The sequence below is a fragment of the Scatophagus argus genome, chromosome 7 (genome assembly GCF_020382885.2).
Source record: "Scatophagus argus isolate fScaArg1 chromosome 7, fScaArg1.pri, whole genome shotgun sequence".
NCBI classification, from domain to species: domain Eukaryota; kingdom Metazoa; phylum Chordata; class Actinopteri; family Scatophagidae; genus Scatophagus; species Scatophagus argus.
Window position 1 is genome coordinate 15341616 of NC_058499.1, and position 15965 is coordinate 15357580.

At 42.4% G+C, this 15965-nt stretch overlaps 1 protein-coding gene across 8 annotated transcripts in view; it reads right to left on the minus strand.

The window, feature by feature from the left end:
- Window positions 1-15965, minus strand: part of LOC124061581 (zinc finger protein 469) — a 174201-nt gene that overhangs the window by 37192 nt on the left and 121044 nt on the right. For all 8 annotated transcript variants that reach the window (XM_046393547.1, XM_046393548.1, XM_046393546.1 and 5 more), the window contains one exon: window positions 3971-4187. The gene's annotated coding sequence lies outside the window, so the exon portion shown is untranslated. The remainder of the gene's footprint in view (window positions 1-3970; window positions 4188-15965) is intronic.

Sequence of the window (15965 nt, forward strand, 5' to 3'; positions counted from 1 at the left end):
CATCTCGATGTTACACAAGACTGTTATAACAAAACGGTTTATTTGCAGTACCGATTTTGAGTTGAGCTGAGCAAAACTGACAGGGATGCATCATAGTATATGCAGACCAAGGAAGATAAAAGTGAAACATTTAAGTATTAATGCATATTTTGTCACTCAAATCAAATTTTTACAATCCGTATGTAAACAGCTATGGGAGCTGAGTCAGCATTAATCAGTCATGCTGCTGTATGCCTGGATAAGCTGTGTAATGAAAAACATGTCATCTGTCCATTCAAAATGTATTGAAAAAATTTTCCAACAACGATAATGAATCCGTTTACAAAAAGAAAATTGAGAAAGAATTCTTTAGTTAACACTATGGATGATTCCAACCTCAGGTTTGCCAAAATATGTATTTATTCCAGACTACAATTTATTTTACTGCAGCAACTAGACTATAGCTCAATAATGACAGAGGAGCAGTTCCACCACCAAAATTCAGAACATATGGCTGTAAGTCGGTACTTGCTAGCCCATACTGTTAATACTGTGCAATTACTTATTTAAATTTTGCTGTAAATTCAATGGGAAAAGAAATAAAGGTGTGGATTCCTAATGCGTTGAAAAAAACAAAGAAATACTGGGAGCAAATCTGGATAGCCTCTGAATTAAATATAAAATCTAATTATTTATTATATAGTGAAAAATCATACCATTGAGGTACAATGAAGTAACAAATACTTTCATACTGTTCTTCTTGTAATCCTAAATATGGAGAAACAGGAGTGCCATTTCCAGGAGCCACATCGTGTATCATTTTCACCCAGGGGAACATATGAGTAAAACTTTAAAGAACAGAGTCACTCATTTTGTTTCTTTGATAATTCAATAGTCAAATTACATATCTCTGCTGTTAACATTTTGACAGGGATAGACTAGATTAATAGAGGTTTTTGGGACTGTCCCTATATAAACATTTGTCTGAGTGAAGATGAGCAAAGCAATGAGAGCCACAGAGTGACAATATTGTTTGACAAAGACATGATGGTAAAATGGTTGTCATCCCTCAAAACATCGTATTATTTAACCATTCGATCCCAGTTCCATTTTTATCGCCTCACCACCTCCTTAACATCTGACTCAACTATTAGTTTAACACGGACCACTGGTGATGAAGGGTAGATTAAACGACTGACATGAGCATTTTCTTTTGCGGTTGAAGACACTGTTCAGCTTTCACTATTGCAGCCTAATGAAAATCACCTCCGCCCTGTCAGGAGTGAGACAGAGCGGTCAGGAGTCGTGACCGAAATCAATCAACATGGGAATTAAGGGATGAATAACCTCCCCAGTCTTATGTAACCTCAGTGACCGGCCTGGACAGTACCTGCTGTGCTGATAATAAACCGACCTTAAAGCCATTATCATGTCCTTCAGACACTGAATTAGATTTAATACTTAGAGCCAATAGTCTCACAGGAACTGGCTGGATGATTATGATTAATAGTCTTTAGTAAGGTAAGATGAAAATGCAAATTTGTTAATTCCTTGGAGTGTTAAATCATACTTCCTGGGGTTATCCTCCTGTTCACACTTCTCCACACACTTCCTCTGGTTACAGTGAAGTCATCCCGCCTACGTACATTTTCATCACAATATCCCTGTGGATGCTCCCTTAGAAGATTTACTTTAACTATGACCTACTGTTGCAAGTGTTGATCTTTCCATACTTTTCTCTCCCGGTAACCATGCATGAGTGTGGCGACGGCAGCGGACAAGTGGGGGTGGTGTGTCCGTCAGGGAGTCTAGAGTTACATTAACCCTCCTGTTATGTCAGGAGGGTTAACGGGCAGTGTGAGAAGCAGGAGGTGGTAGCAGGGTCAGGGGTCACAGTGTCCTGACAAACAAATGAGCCACCCAGCGAGGAAGTCAACAAGAGATGCTTTCCCCTGCAGCACCACAAGCCCTAGCAACAGCAGCTGCCGGCAAACATGTGTGTGACAAATGTGCCATCTGAACAAATGACAAAGTCTCAATCATCACCATATGGGGTTGCCACACAAACATGTCACACAAACACCACAGAAGGGCTGGAGACAGAGCACAGGGGGTGAAGAGAGACAGAGGAAAGGGATGCAGCAAAGGTAGCAGACACAATAAAAGGTAACTATGCGGATATTGATAGAATATGTCAAGTATTGTTGATATGGGAACGGCAGCAACACTGAAGAAACTGCCCTAAAGGCTCATTGGTGGTCTGTTTACAATGCAGACATGCTCACAGGCTGCTTCTCTAGGGTTAAATGTTATGATGACTCCCTGTTGGGAAAATCATGGGAGACTTGCTGCTGTTAGCTGCACTGCAATCAAGCAGGTTTTACTGTGGCTTCTATTGTTGGCCTTTGGGGCTTAATGACCGGCAAACACTCTCAGGATGGCCTCCTCCTGCCATTGCATCCTACTAAAATCCCTTTTATACACACTGTGCTGACTGACGGACCAGATGAAGCCAAACTGGAAGCTCTCACCCACAGCACTGCTCTCTTTTTCTTCTGAGTTCCTTAAAAGATTTTTTTAAATAATCTTCTGTTGATAATTCTTCTTCTCTCTACACCAAATCTGTGTAGTACGCACAATGCTTTTAATTAGTCCTTTTAATTTTCCACGCTTTCTTTGGTAATTGCATTTGCCTTAGCCTTCTGTTTGTGCTCTATCTCATGCCCCTTGTGCATTTTCCTCTTTCTTTCTTTCTTTCTTTCCCCCTCACAGCTCTGGAAAGTACATTCGTACAGTTCAACTGTGACACAAGGACCATCTCCTTCATGGCAGACCACGCTTGTGTTTTTTCAATTAAGCCAGGCTCCTGTACACTATTCATTTGGGAAACCATAATTCTCATGGCCCAGCAGAAACTAATGGAAAGTCGCTTAGGGTTTTTTTCCAAGAGAGGTATCGGAAAGACTCATTCCCTAGAAGGATGTCTGACTGGTGGGGATGGAGAATAAAACCATAGCAATACTGTCTGTGAGAATACGAGAGGTGTCGATAGGTGGTGAAGGCCTCACCAAGGGGTATCAGGGTGCAAAAACTCATAGGGTTAATGGGAGCAGGAAGGAGGTGAGTGCAAGAATACAGATGGATGGATTTCCAAGGGAATGTGGATGAAAGTGAGCGACTTGCAGGCCGGATCTGAATTGCCCAGCGGGGAGGAGGACGGATCCACTGAAATCACTTCAAAGCCCGATGTCACTGGGCTGCAGATGAGGACAGACTGTCTCCTGTCCTTTTTTATTTACAGAGATGAGCCCCAATAGCCCAATAGCATCTGCCTCAAACTGTGATCAGCAGTGCAATTAAACATCTCCACACGTGCTCACACAAACACACGCACACAGGTGCTGTAACTCTACCCCGTACAACATTTAACAGCTCATTTAAAATTAGAGGGTAGTATCACTGTATGGCTGCATATTACCCAAGCCATGGCCCAGACCAATGATAAAAGTCAACAGAGTGATTCAAATGTAACAACAACAAAAGCAATGCTAAAAAACAGAATAGCACAACTGAACCTGTCTGACTTCCAGTCAACTATTACCACAGTTCCCATCCCAGTCCCAGTCTGACCCTCTTCCTTGCCTGACCAGTAGGAGCCATTTATCATCATTAACATAAACCTTTCACTGAATGCCGACTCAGTCTGACTTCATACATAAACAGTGCAGGAAATGTGCAATGACACACATACAGTATTCATGTGTGCATGTGTGAGCATGCAAATATGCACACCTACCTACCACTGCACACTGTATGTGCGCACACGCGCACACACATACACACATTTAAAGTGGGAGGGACCTACACCGGACAACCCCCATTACACCCCCACCACCACCACAACAATCAACAGAGACAGACAGTAAAGGAGAGCAGTGAGAGAGAGACAGGCAGGAGCAGCACACGGGTAGAAGACGGTCTGTAGACTTACCTCAAGAGTAGCGCCGTGGAGCCGATACAAGAGAAAGCCTCATGACTGTAGCGGTCTCTCTCAGTCTCAGTCCGTCTGTATCTCTCAGCTGTGGGAGACAGGCGCTGAGACACACAGGCAGCACAGAGCACAGCAGACTGACGCTCGGCGCACTTTAAAGGCAAAGAGAGCAATGGAGTCGCACAGACCCCGGGCCCGTCCGCTCACACTCTGCCTTCTGAGGATGAAAAGAGAAGACTTCATTACCAGCTGCAGACCACGCCTCCACCCCTCCAGTCTCCCTCCTCCAAAGCCCTTCCTCCCTCCCTCCCTCACTACCTCCCTCCCCGCTTCCCTTCCACACTCCCAGCCAGTAGCACGCTCCAGGGCCTGTCCCAGCCAAGAGAGGAGAAGCAGACTGCCAAAGAAAACCTCCCATCCCACTGCTTGCCAGCACTGTGCAGTGCGCAGAGAGAGGGGGACAGAGTGAGATGAGAAAGGAGATGAAGAGACAGTGATGGCATATAGCACATGGTTTGAATCTGCAAACTGTTATTTGTTTGTTTTGAAAGTTTACATCAAGTACACTGCCTCAGCGTTGTTTCAGTTTTACCAGTGAAGCACTTAAAAATGCAATAAGGATGGATTAAAGTGTGTGTGTGTGTGTGTGTGTGTGTGTGCGTGTGTGTGTGTGTGTGTGTGTGAGAGAGAGAGAGAGAGAGAGAGAGAGAGAGAGAGAGAGTGTGTGTCTGGAAGGAGGGGAATGTTAAATGAATGTGAAGTAAAACAAAGAAGGAAAGCAGGAGGAGGAGAATTAAATTTGGACCAAGCAAAGTGTGTGAGACAGCAGAGAGTCACTTGAGAGAGAGAGAGAGAGAGAAAGAGGGATGGGACACAGACAGACAGGCAGGCAGACAGACAGAAAAAAACAAAGACACTCCGAGAGAGACACGGAGCAGCGCGAGTGATCAGCTTGACAGTTTTAGGAAGAAAAGTAAAAAGTGAAGTAACATAATTAACCAGGGGTTGTTGGAACTTCTAATTAAGATCTACAGTACAGAAAGATCACATCAAAAGACTTAAAGACTTTCGCACAAGATGTAAGAGTGTCTGTGTATGTTGGGTTCTGGGGGTGGGGACAGTGTCTGTCTCTGAGAGTTTGTGTGTCTATAAACCTGTCTCACAAACTCTTCACACTCTGCTTCCATCATCAACACCCAGAATAAGGATGACAATTTTTATCCATCATCAGACTGTGTTTCCCCTCCTTCTCATCCTCACTGCCATTTTTTTCTTATGCCAAAGTGAACTCTCTCCCCATCAGACGGGGAAAATAGGCCGAAAAGCACTAGCTGTTTACTGTCTGTAATTATGAGGGGCTGGGTACGCTCAACCCAGGCAGGCTGTGCACCCTGCCCCCAGTGCCACCACATACAAACCTAGCCCTTCCAAGACTGCCAGAGAAAACCGGGCCATGACACAGACGGAGAGGTGCAGAGCAAAAGAAAGGAAAAGTAAAAACAGTGAAGCTTCAGAAATTCCGTTTGAAATACCTTCATGGAAAAAGTCAGCACTGACCTTGAATAAAGTTGCACAAGTGTAAGATTCAGCATTACATTCTTCATTACTTAACACAAATATGCAATAGAACAGCAGAGAGAAACACAAATACTGTATTCCAACACAACATGAATAACTTGAGGAGAACAGGAAAAGATTTAGAGATTCAAAAGATCACAGAAAGGAACAAAAGGACCAAAAAGTCTGCACGATTTAAAAAAAAAAAGAGAGCAAATTTTTTGGCAGCACAAGATGAGGTAAGCAGGGATTATACAGATCTCCCACACTAGCATTAACACCTACACAGACCCTCTCTGTGGCATAATAGTGTCAAATTTAAACAGTCCACAAAACAGTACTTAAGGTTATGGGCTGCCTTCATTGTAGGTTGTGAATGTTTCGGCCTGGGGTTGGGGTTTGAGACCGATGGAGTGGGTTGGTTGAGGAGTGACAGAGAAAGGGGAGACAAACTCATTTCAGTGCACTTTATTGCTAAGAAACACTAATCCCCCAAAACCAGAGACACGGACAGCCCTTCTGTGGTGTTTTATGTCTTTAGTCTGGGGCTTTAGTGACAGAGAAAAGACTAATCCAACATCTGAAAGCTGTTGTTTGTTTACTGTCTACTATGTAATCAAGTATTGTCATTACCATAACGATAGTAAATAGATAAAAATAGCCCAAAGTGGCCATATAATAACGGAAATGACAGGCTGTCAGTCACGCTTTACCACAAAAAGATGTGATTGTACTTCAAGATTTAAAACTGGGATTTAGGACTGAGAAGGAATTTACTGGAGGCATTCAATATTCTATCTAGCCACTAGGGGCTGACTTCAGCTGCAGCATTCATACAGTCCATTTAAAGACAGGCATGAGGCAAACTTTGGCACTAAGTTTTTACACAACTCTCTCTCCCTGTTTCTGTTGCTGGGAGTTGTGCCTCTTGATTTCGTTTCTGAGGATACTGTATCTTGCAAATGTCTAGGGTGGTTCTTTTTCAAGAGTATTTCCTCCCACATGCATTGCAAACATTCGTTTAATCCAGTGCAACACACATCCCGTGTAATACGGTCCATTTAAAGACACGTATCATTTTTGTGGAATCCTGTTATGGACCCACACAGAGACCACCTGCAGATGTATTGAGTAAGAATACCATGTGCTAGTTATTTTCCTTATTACAAACAACAGATTTCTGACAGGTCAGGTTTGAAAAAGAGATTTGTATCACACCGGAAACTATAAAATGTCCCCATAATTGCATATGAAAGGATCGATTAAAAAACATTTTCTTAAAAGGAAAATATTAATGATAAGAAGGGAATAATAAGGGAACTTATGGGTTAAATGTGTGCCTCTGTGATTGGATTTCAAAATCCACAGGAAAAGGTCTGACTGTCAGGCATCACACACATTTGCCAAAACAACCAGGCTGGAATGGGCCAAAAAGGAGTACTATACTACGGTGTTAAGAATTAAATGCCAATAACTCCAAGAACAGTTTATGGTAAGATCACAAATGTATGCCAGTGAACTAAATGGGATAAATGAAACAAGAACACACAATAGGATGTAGAGTTTATGCAGTGCATCAGAGACAACTTGCCTTTGGACAGCAGCTGGAATCACATTAGACTTCAGGATTCAATCATAGGTTGTTGTGAAATTGAAATTTCACTCCTAACAACCTGAATTAGAAACAGAGTCAAGACAGATGGAAAGAAAGGGGACTTTCTGTGTTGTTAACACAGAAAACCTTTGTGAGACGTATCAAAGTGGAGCCTAAGACTGACTCTTCAACATTTCCAGGATGAATATGGTGACTGTTTAAATCCAACCCTTGGGCCTGTGTATCAGGACACCAACGGCTTGTATTATCCTCATCTAAAAGATCTATCTTTAGTTTGCACAGGGCATGAAAAAGAAACACAATTTTATACCTTGCTGTTAAACCCACATCCTCACTCTGCCAAGCATCTAAGATGCCTAAATGGTTTCTCTCTCTCTCTCTCTCTCTCTCTCTCTATGGAAGAAAAAGTCATATAAAACACCAATGCTAAACATATAAAGTGTTTTAATGACCTTAGAGTATTCTAACCTCCCCTCAGGGAGTAACACCTGGGTCAAAAAACTAATTAAAGTGAGTCCTTTTGAAGGAAATGTGCAGGTAGACATTCATTCATTGACTGTACTGTTTTTACTTAATTCCATAAAGCTAAACATAGAATTAAGAAAAGGTTTCTGACATTCACCTTCCATAAAATGATACAGAAGCTTGCCTTTTCCCTGTGGAAAACACAAGGAAATAACATTTAGGTGCTAATTCTGGACTGAATTATTGTATGGCATGATGACAGTGGAGTTAAGTGTAGTAGCCTGGCTGTGTGCCACATCATGTGCCACAACAGTTGGTGCACTCTGAAGCACACACAGTCATTACTGTGTGGCTACCAGGACTGCTTCATGTACCTTCATGATACTAAAGTTTGTAAAAGCTATGTTTTTCTTCCAAGATGTAACATGGTATCGACGATCTGATTTTTCTCACAGTTGCAGTGAGGATGTACAGTACCAGGACCATTCCAGGTCATGATGCTGACATACTAGAAAAAGACTAGTTTTAAGAGTGTATTGTGTCTTTGCACACTGAGACAAGAAGAAGTCTCAGAAAAATGAGACAGTGGGTGATGGTGCTAACCAAAAGGTCTAAAGCATCCATTACCTCCCTCTGTCTGTGTAGCTTTTGGGCTCAGGTGCTGCTGGGCTGAGTGGCCAGCCTCAGCTTTGGGAATTTCACACCTATGATGGCCATGACCAGCAGAGCAAAGCCCATCACACCCTGGTGTGCCTTTTCTGACCCAGAGGGCCCAGCATCCACGAACACATGCTGTCCCCCAGGGCAAACACAGGGCACCCCAGCCAGTGTGGACATAGCAGCTCGGCGATGTGTACTCGCCCCGCCATGTGGACCAGGAGTGATGATGTTCCCAGGGAGACAAGGTGTGGAGGGTTGGACTGGGAGGAGGTGGCGTGGGACTGCGGGTTAGAGGTGAAAGAGGAAGAGCTGAAGTAAGGGGAGAAGGCCTATCCTAAGTGTCCTGTGCTCTTGAAGGAGCATCAGCAGACTTAGTTTTAAGTTTTTTTGTCCTAAAAGTGTTTCTGAAAAAAACAGATTAGCTTGAAGCCAAACTTATTGCCACACAAGAGGACTTCATGAAACCTTGATTTATAATAAGTGACAACATTGTCTTGATTTCTAAAATCACTGCACATGGCAAGTAGAGTTTAGTGAAGGTTAGATACTGGTTAGATTAGACTGTGGTTATGACGAATAGATTACTGTTGTTCAGGATTACACAACTGAAACCCTTCGTTAAGGTCAGATGGTTTCACTCTGGGATGCTTGTTACCTCCCAGTGCCTGATGTCTGATAGCTCTGCTCAGAGCATTTGTAAGTATCGAGTATCTATAAGAATGCTCCTTTTTCCCCCAAATTTTATTATGGTTAATAAAACTGTAAATGTACAAATGCAGGTCTGTGCTGAGAGGCAAACTCTGGTCTCCTGTGTGAAAGTTAATGTACCTTCACTCCAATCTTATTTTCTGCCTATCCGGTATGTAATGATGCTGCTTCAAGTAAAGTAAAGACAAGTAAAGTGAAGCCTCATAATACAGGAATGTTAGGTTCTCCTGACAACTGCCTTTCACAAAGAACAATAAATAACTTGGTTCAACCTGCTCACATAGTTGCACTGGATACTTAATAAACATAAACTACGGAAGAACATCTATAGGAGCTTTTTTTTTTTGATAACGGATGAATTTCTAATGTTTTGTGCCAAGTTTTCCTTCATTCATTTCCTGAGTATAGGAGGCACGCAGAGTTATCATCCTAGGACACATAAAAAAACACCCCATTTGCTAATCATGTTCACAGTGAAAACAAGATAATCACTAGCTGTGCCTCACTAGACTGGTGTCTCAAGCTAAAGTATAGCTAATTGAAGGGTAACTGACTCAAAATGTCATTTATGTCTGGAGCACAGTGATAAAGTGATAGAGTGAAATGCTAAAACACATATAGAAGTTTCCTCTTTGGGTTTCATCTTCCGGTGCATTTATTTTATCCGATTAAAGCATCTGGGTTGAGATAGAGGAGGGTGGATAGAGGTGGCATTGAACCGTAGCAAAGCCACAGCAAACCAAACACAGAGTCCTCATCTGCACAAACAGGCCTTTCAATCCTTCCCCTCACTTTTGTCCCATCAATACTTCACTCTTCATCGAGACCAAAGCCACCAATTCCAACCTTCCCTCTGCCCCCTCCAAACACACAGAGAGGTGAATGGTGTCTACTGTACCTTCCACCACTCCCCTCTCTGTGGGGTAGAACACATTTTGACAGGTCTGTATTTATGGCAGGCTGGAGTCGTGTTGAAATGAATCATGAAAAGGACCAAAATCATCTCGCTGTTCATTTATATTGAGTGGTGGTCAGCTGTGTGGGTCTGTGTGTGTGTGTGTGGCCTCTGCAGAGAGAATGGGGCTTGTGTAAGTGTATGAGTGAATGTGCGGGAGTGGAGGATTAAGATAAGCCCACTAATGAGCGACAAGTGTGCTGGTTATCCTGTGTTTATTATTTGTCTGTGTCTGCATTGATGAAATGACTGTCTCTGTTGAGACTTTGTTCCGGTCCAACATTTTGAGGCCGGCCTGCTTGCTTCTGTAAGTAACAACACATAAACCACCATTGTCAATATTACAGTACTAAAACATAGGTGTTTTTTTTAGTATATCTAAAAATAATACTCACATGTTTACATATACATTGCAGAAGTTAGTGGAGGCTATAATTATTCATCTTTTTCATACTGGCCTTGAAGAGATCCTTTCCTAGGCTCACTCCAGTATACGAGATGGTCAAAATCTACAAAATTGAATGTTAAAGTTCAATTAAAGCCAATATGAAGCTTCTGTAGTTATTCAAATCAAGTTCTTCATCTTCTAAAATTTACAGTCTGCGGCGAAATTTCATCCTTGTGCTTTCCCAGATGGTGTCTCGTTGCTGAACTGTGGTGGAGGGATGCTAAAACAGAGAGAATTTTGGGCTAAAACAACTGTAACTGTGGAAAATACCAACTGGTTTTAACTAAGGCAGACTTATAATAGCTTGAGCTGAACTTCACAATGTGTTTTTGTAGAGAAGGAGGACTGTTTTCCTCTGGAGTCACGTTAGGAAGGGGTCTTCAAGATACAGTGACCAATACCTCTTAAACTCTTTCATATGTTCAGCAGACATATGGGCCTGTGAGTGTTGTTTTAAATGTTGAGCTTGCAGGAAGCCATACCTAGCCTATAAAGCAAACACAAAAAGGTCAGGACTTAAAGCAAAGGCTTGTGACTCAAGTAATCTGAGACCACTGTGTGTCCGTAGAATGTCTTGTGTAAATTCTTACACTGACACTGAGAACCCCCCTTATCTGTCAGAAGGGAGTTGGCCACAACATAACCCTAAACTGCATCCACACACATGTACGCGCTGCATGCATCATCCCACGAATCCTTCAGAGTGGACTGTCTCAGTGGGTGTGTGGTAACAATGGGAGCTGGGGTGAGCTAAGGCAGACTTCTCTGGTCTTTCTCCACATAAACCTTTAATATGAGGCCTCCTCAGCACCAGTCGGCCATCTAAAGGCACTGTACCCTGTAATTGACCTTAAAAATACTTTCCGTGGAGGTCGGCAGCCATGTCTTTGGCCTTTGGCCCAAGTGGCGGCCGCATCTCCTCAGCCCAGAGGAGCCTGGGAAGGCCTCACAGGGTATATTTAGTGGCCCTGTCCTTTGAGTGGAGCGGGAGATGTAGATAATGCCAGTCTGTGTATAAAACCACTCTGCCGCCCACGAGTGGCACTCTTACAGGCTCATTTCCCTCTCCCACGGGGATGTGTTTCCTGAGGTCAGAGGTCGGCTGTATGTAAGCCAGGTGAATGTACAAACACGTGAGACAGTCAACTTCTTCTGTGAAGGAGGGGCATGCCAGCTTTTTTGGCTCTCTAAAGGAGGCTTTTTCTTAGATCACACTGCATCACACTTGGTGCTGTTACACACACTCTGGGCATTAGGCAATACAGAAAGCAGAAGTACAGTAGCTGGGACTTGCCAATCCCGGGACCAAATGTGACAAAACTGCTGGTTTTCGAAAGTTGCACTGATTCCGTGTAATATAACAGAGACGTATCATGATGAGTTAACTTGTGCCAGCCCACTGTGGCCATTTTGTCAACATGACTCCCACCAAGCAGAATAGCCGGAGGGACTCAAAAAAGAGGGAGAAAAAAATCTGATAAATCTGCCTGATAATACATCTGCTGTCAGATGGGTGTCACATGCCGTCATTGTGCTTCCAGATAAGTCAGTGCTCGTGGATGATAATGTGACTCCAAGTTTGATGAAAATAGAATATTATTATTAGTCATTTACATAGTCACAAGGCAAAATAAGCAACTTTGAAGAAGAGTGAAATGTAATGTTCACACATTATTGTGACTGTCAGTCAGCACACACACACACCATTGGCCTCTACACACTCGTCAGCCTGCAATGACACTTTTCAACACTTATCTGTCCCATCTCAGATTATCACAGGTCAGCAGTTCTTACACCTCCCATCTGCATGTCCTGACTTGTGTGTGGATGTCTTGGCTGGTCTGTAGAACCAACATTTAAACCAATCAAGGTTCAGTTGATTTTTTTTATAACTCTAAACTATAAACACCCAATCAATATCTGGCCCTGAGGTTAGTGTAACCATTTCATGAACGGGTCAGAAACACCTTATTGCACCAATATGCTCGAGAGAAAAACCTCTATCTCAGTACATTTCTCAAGTAGTATCATGCAAGTGCTGTTGTTGGCAAAAACTGCATTTGAATATTTTGATCATGCTAATCCATGCCTACTCCAAGTCTTGCTGTCACAACAGATCAACACTGGCATTCCTGTCTCCAAAGATCTGATACAAAACATATGGACGTTATAGAGAGTAGTATAGGAACGGGAAACCATCAAAGGAAATCTGTGATGCAGGCTATCTTTTCGACCTATTCAGCTGTCAAACATATGTAAATTGATTTACTAGCTGTCGACTTTAGGCTATATGCACTGTGCAGCTGTATTATATATCAAAATATTAGCATCAGATCAGACTTTGTATGGGCAAAAGAGACTTGTACTGGAATGAACGTTAAAACGTTTGTTTCATCCATTCTGGTATTCTTTCTTAGCTGAGCTTTTGTCCTGTCGTTTTTATTTTGATTTGATTTGTTTAATACAAACAATCTAACAATAACACTTCAGATATCATATGCTAATGAGAATAAATATTATGAGTATACCTATATCATTTTTTTCTGTCATCATGATTAATTGATTTATTGTTTTATTTTATCATCTTGTTGCCCATAATTGTAACACATCAGTACAGAAGTATGATGTGATATCTACTGTATGTGTTCAGGAGTTACTTATTATGAAATATGACTGTTGTTATGACTGTTCACTTCATACCTGCTGTAAAATTCCTACTCCTGTCAGGGACATCTGCTGAGTGATTTATGATTTCTTTCATGAAATATCATAGTTGGAGATAAATCACTGATTTCTTCTGTCTTGTAAATTTTTAAAGGCAAAAACTAGAGTTAATACAAGCACAACAACACGCCTCCTCCTCCTCCTTCTCCACTGACCTCTTCCTTTTGACCGACCGACACAACGTCAGAGCCTCTCAGCATCTCTGGAGTCACGCATCTGAAGACAGCAGAGTGATGCAACAAAGCTCACCATCTGATAAAAATGTGTCGTCCGTGCACTTTTTACAATCATAAACTATTCCAGTAAAAACAGAGTGGCCCTGATCTCTGACAGGTGGAGTTATGAGCAATCACAATAACAAGCATCACCGGCCACTGATGTTATGTAATAGTCATATATCTCTTATATATCTCGTGTTTCTATGAGGCCCCTGTCTATCCTACTTTGTGGCCTGGTGAAATGTTTGTGTGTCAGCTCTGCTCAGTTATGGGTGAGAGAGAGAGCGGATGAGCCAGTGTTTACTTGTAGCGTGTACAATCACACCTTTAAATTCCTCAGAGAAGCAGTGAGAGAGGCTGCAGTCACTTGTGCCTGCCTCTGCTCCTTACCATTGAAAACCACAAGCCTTGGCAAGCTTTAGCCACGCCATAAGCCTGCTCCACTTGTCTAACTTTAGATTTCATGGCCTCCAGCAACGAGCACTTTGATCCCACACAACAACGAGGCCCTGGTATGACTGTGTCCTGAAATCATCCATAGAATTGTTCAAATGCTTTCATAAACTAAGAGGATATCCTTGATATTTTACAACAACAGATCAGCTCTTATTTACATACTTGCATTCCTTTATCTTTGCTGCTTTTGGTTTCTTAACAATACACATGTACAAAGCCACAAAGATGGCAGGAAATAGGACAAAGAAAGAGAGAGAGAAAGAGACTCAAAACCTTTGGACTCTCCTCCAGAGATGCTGCCCCTGAGTATAAAATTCAAGTCCAACAATAACAAAGAAGCACTTTTGATCCGCTGTATAAAAGGACAACTACAGCTCTTGACAAACCAGGGGTTCGTGTGCTCACCGTGGTCACGGTGACAGATCTGCCGACCACTCCTTGCCCATCTGGGCTGCCGGTGGCGCTGTGCCTGCTCTGTGAGGACAGTGAGTTCAGACCAGTAATTTAGTTCAGATGAGGTAAAGCAGCATTTCCAGATTAATATGAGCCATATTCCTTTAGAACTGTCCTTTCTTTCTTTCTTCTTCTTCTTCTCCTTCCTGCATTTTTTTTTACATCTTACATGTCCAAAAACGTCTGGCTGAGGATGAAAGGTAGAACCAGAAGAAAGAAAAAGAGACACACAGAGACAGGGAAGATGAACAAGTTTTATGCTTCATGAGGCAGACACAAGAGGTAGCCAGTAGCAGTATGACACTAGTGTTTCTGCCATTAAGTTTCTTTTAATCATTTCCTAAAGCGCCTAATGATCTGATTTCACTCAGCAGCTTACTCAATAAGGACAGAGGGAAATGAGTGGATCAATTTACACACTCTTCCTCATCCATCTATCATTTTTATATTACAAAGTGGTGCTAAATAATTGGAATAGACCCTACAGTAGCACTTTACTAGGACGGTTCTCTGAATCCTAAAAGACATGGAACAGATTCAACCAGCTGTGCAGTCCATGTTTAAAGATGCTCCACACAGCCTTGAGTGCTTTTTCTAACCAAGCTAACATCCCTAATCAAAAATATGTTTGGGTTTCTTGAGAACTTAAAGTAAGCTGCATCATATCATATTGGAATGAGATTGCTCCAGCTGTGATTAGTCTCGCTTGGCAACAGTATCAGTAGGTGGGATTCATGAAGTCACAGCTGTCCCTGTCCTGCAGCTGCGGAGTGAACATGTGATTCCCTGCATAATCAGATCTTCCTGATGAGACGCAGCCCTATGAATCTCTACAGCATTCAGAGAGAAGCATCCAGCTACAGTATTTGTGATGGATGGTCTGATCATGGTAAACCAGATTTAAATTAACAGGAAGAAACTAAAACCATGGATTAATTGGCAACTATGCAGCTGGCTGGCCTTGTAGTTGGAGCAGAGCCAGCTGGAACAATGGTACCCTCGCATGCTGAGGCTTTCATCAACTGGCCATTTTCTTAATGTGTTTGGAAAATTGGAGATTAATCAGCTGTCTCCCGATAGTTTCATGAACAATATCTCGGATCCATAGTCGCTGTGCAGTGTTCCCCGTGGTCTTCAATTATATTCCAAAGGACATTCCTTCATTTATTTCATATACAGAGGATAAGGCAAGCCGCCACATTGGCTGTGGTTCTGGGAGACTCATAGCAGAAGCATGCTGATGAAGGTCTGATGATGGACGTACAGCACTGGCTCCAGGGCTGTGATTATTTTATGGTTTCCTTATCCTAAAGTAACAGTACATTGTCACTGGATTTTTGCCTCGTAAGCAGGACCTCTGGCTGGCTGCTACCCTCTAACCAATTCTGCTGATCATTGCTCAGCGGCTAATGAAACAAGAGTTAAACTCCTGCTTCTGCTGCAGAGTTTCTGATGTTTTTTCTGGAACGTTCTTCCCCATCCATCTGCCACACTGCATGACTGTGATGTCATGACTGGGCTCTCTCATTGGCCAGGCTTTGTTCACCCGCAGTGCTTGAACGGTACAATTGAACATTGGGTTCTAAAGGGAACGTGAAATTAGTGGTGACTCATCTCTGGCCGCTATGTTATTATATAATTTCTTCACTAGCAATGATTTCAGTGATTTCCAAAGTTCCATGAAATCAGACCAAAAAAGCCAAAAATATGTGTCTGTATCTGAAAGATGGAAAATA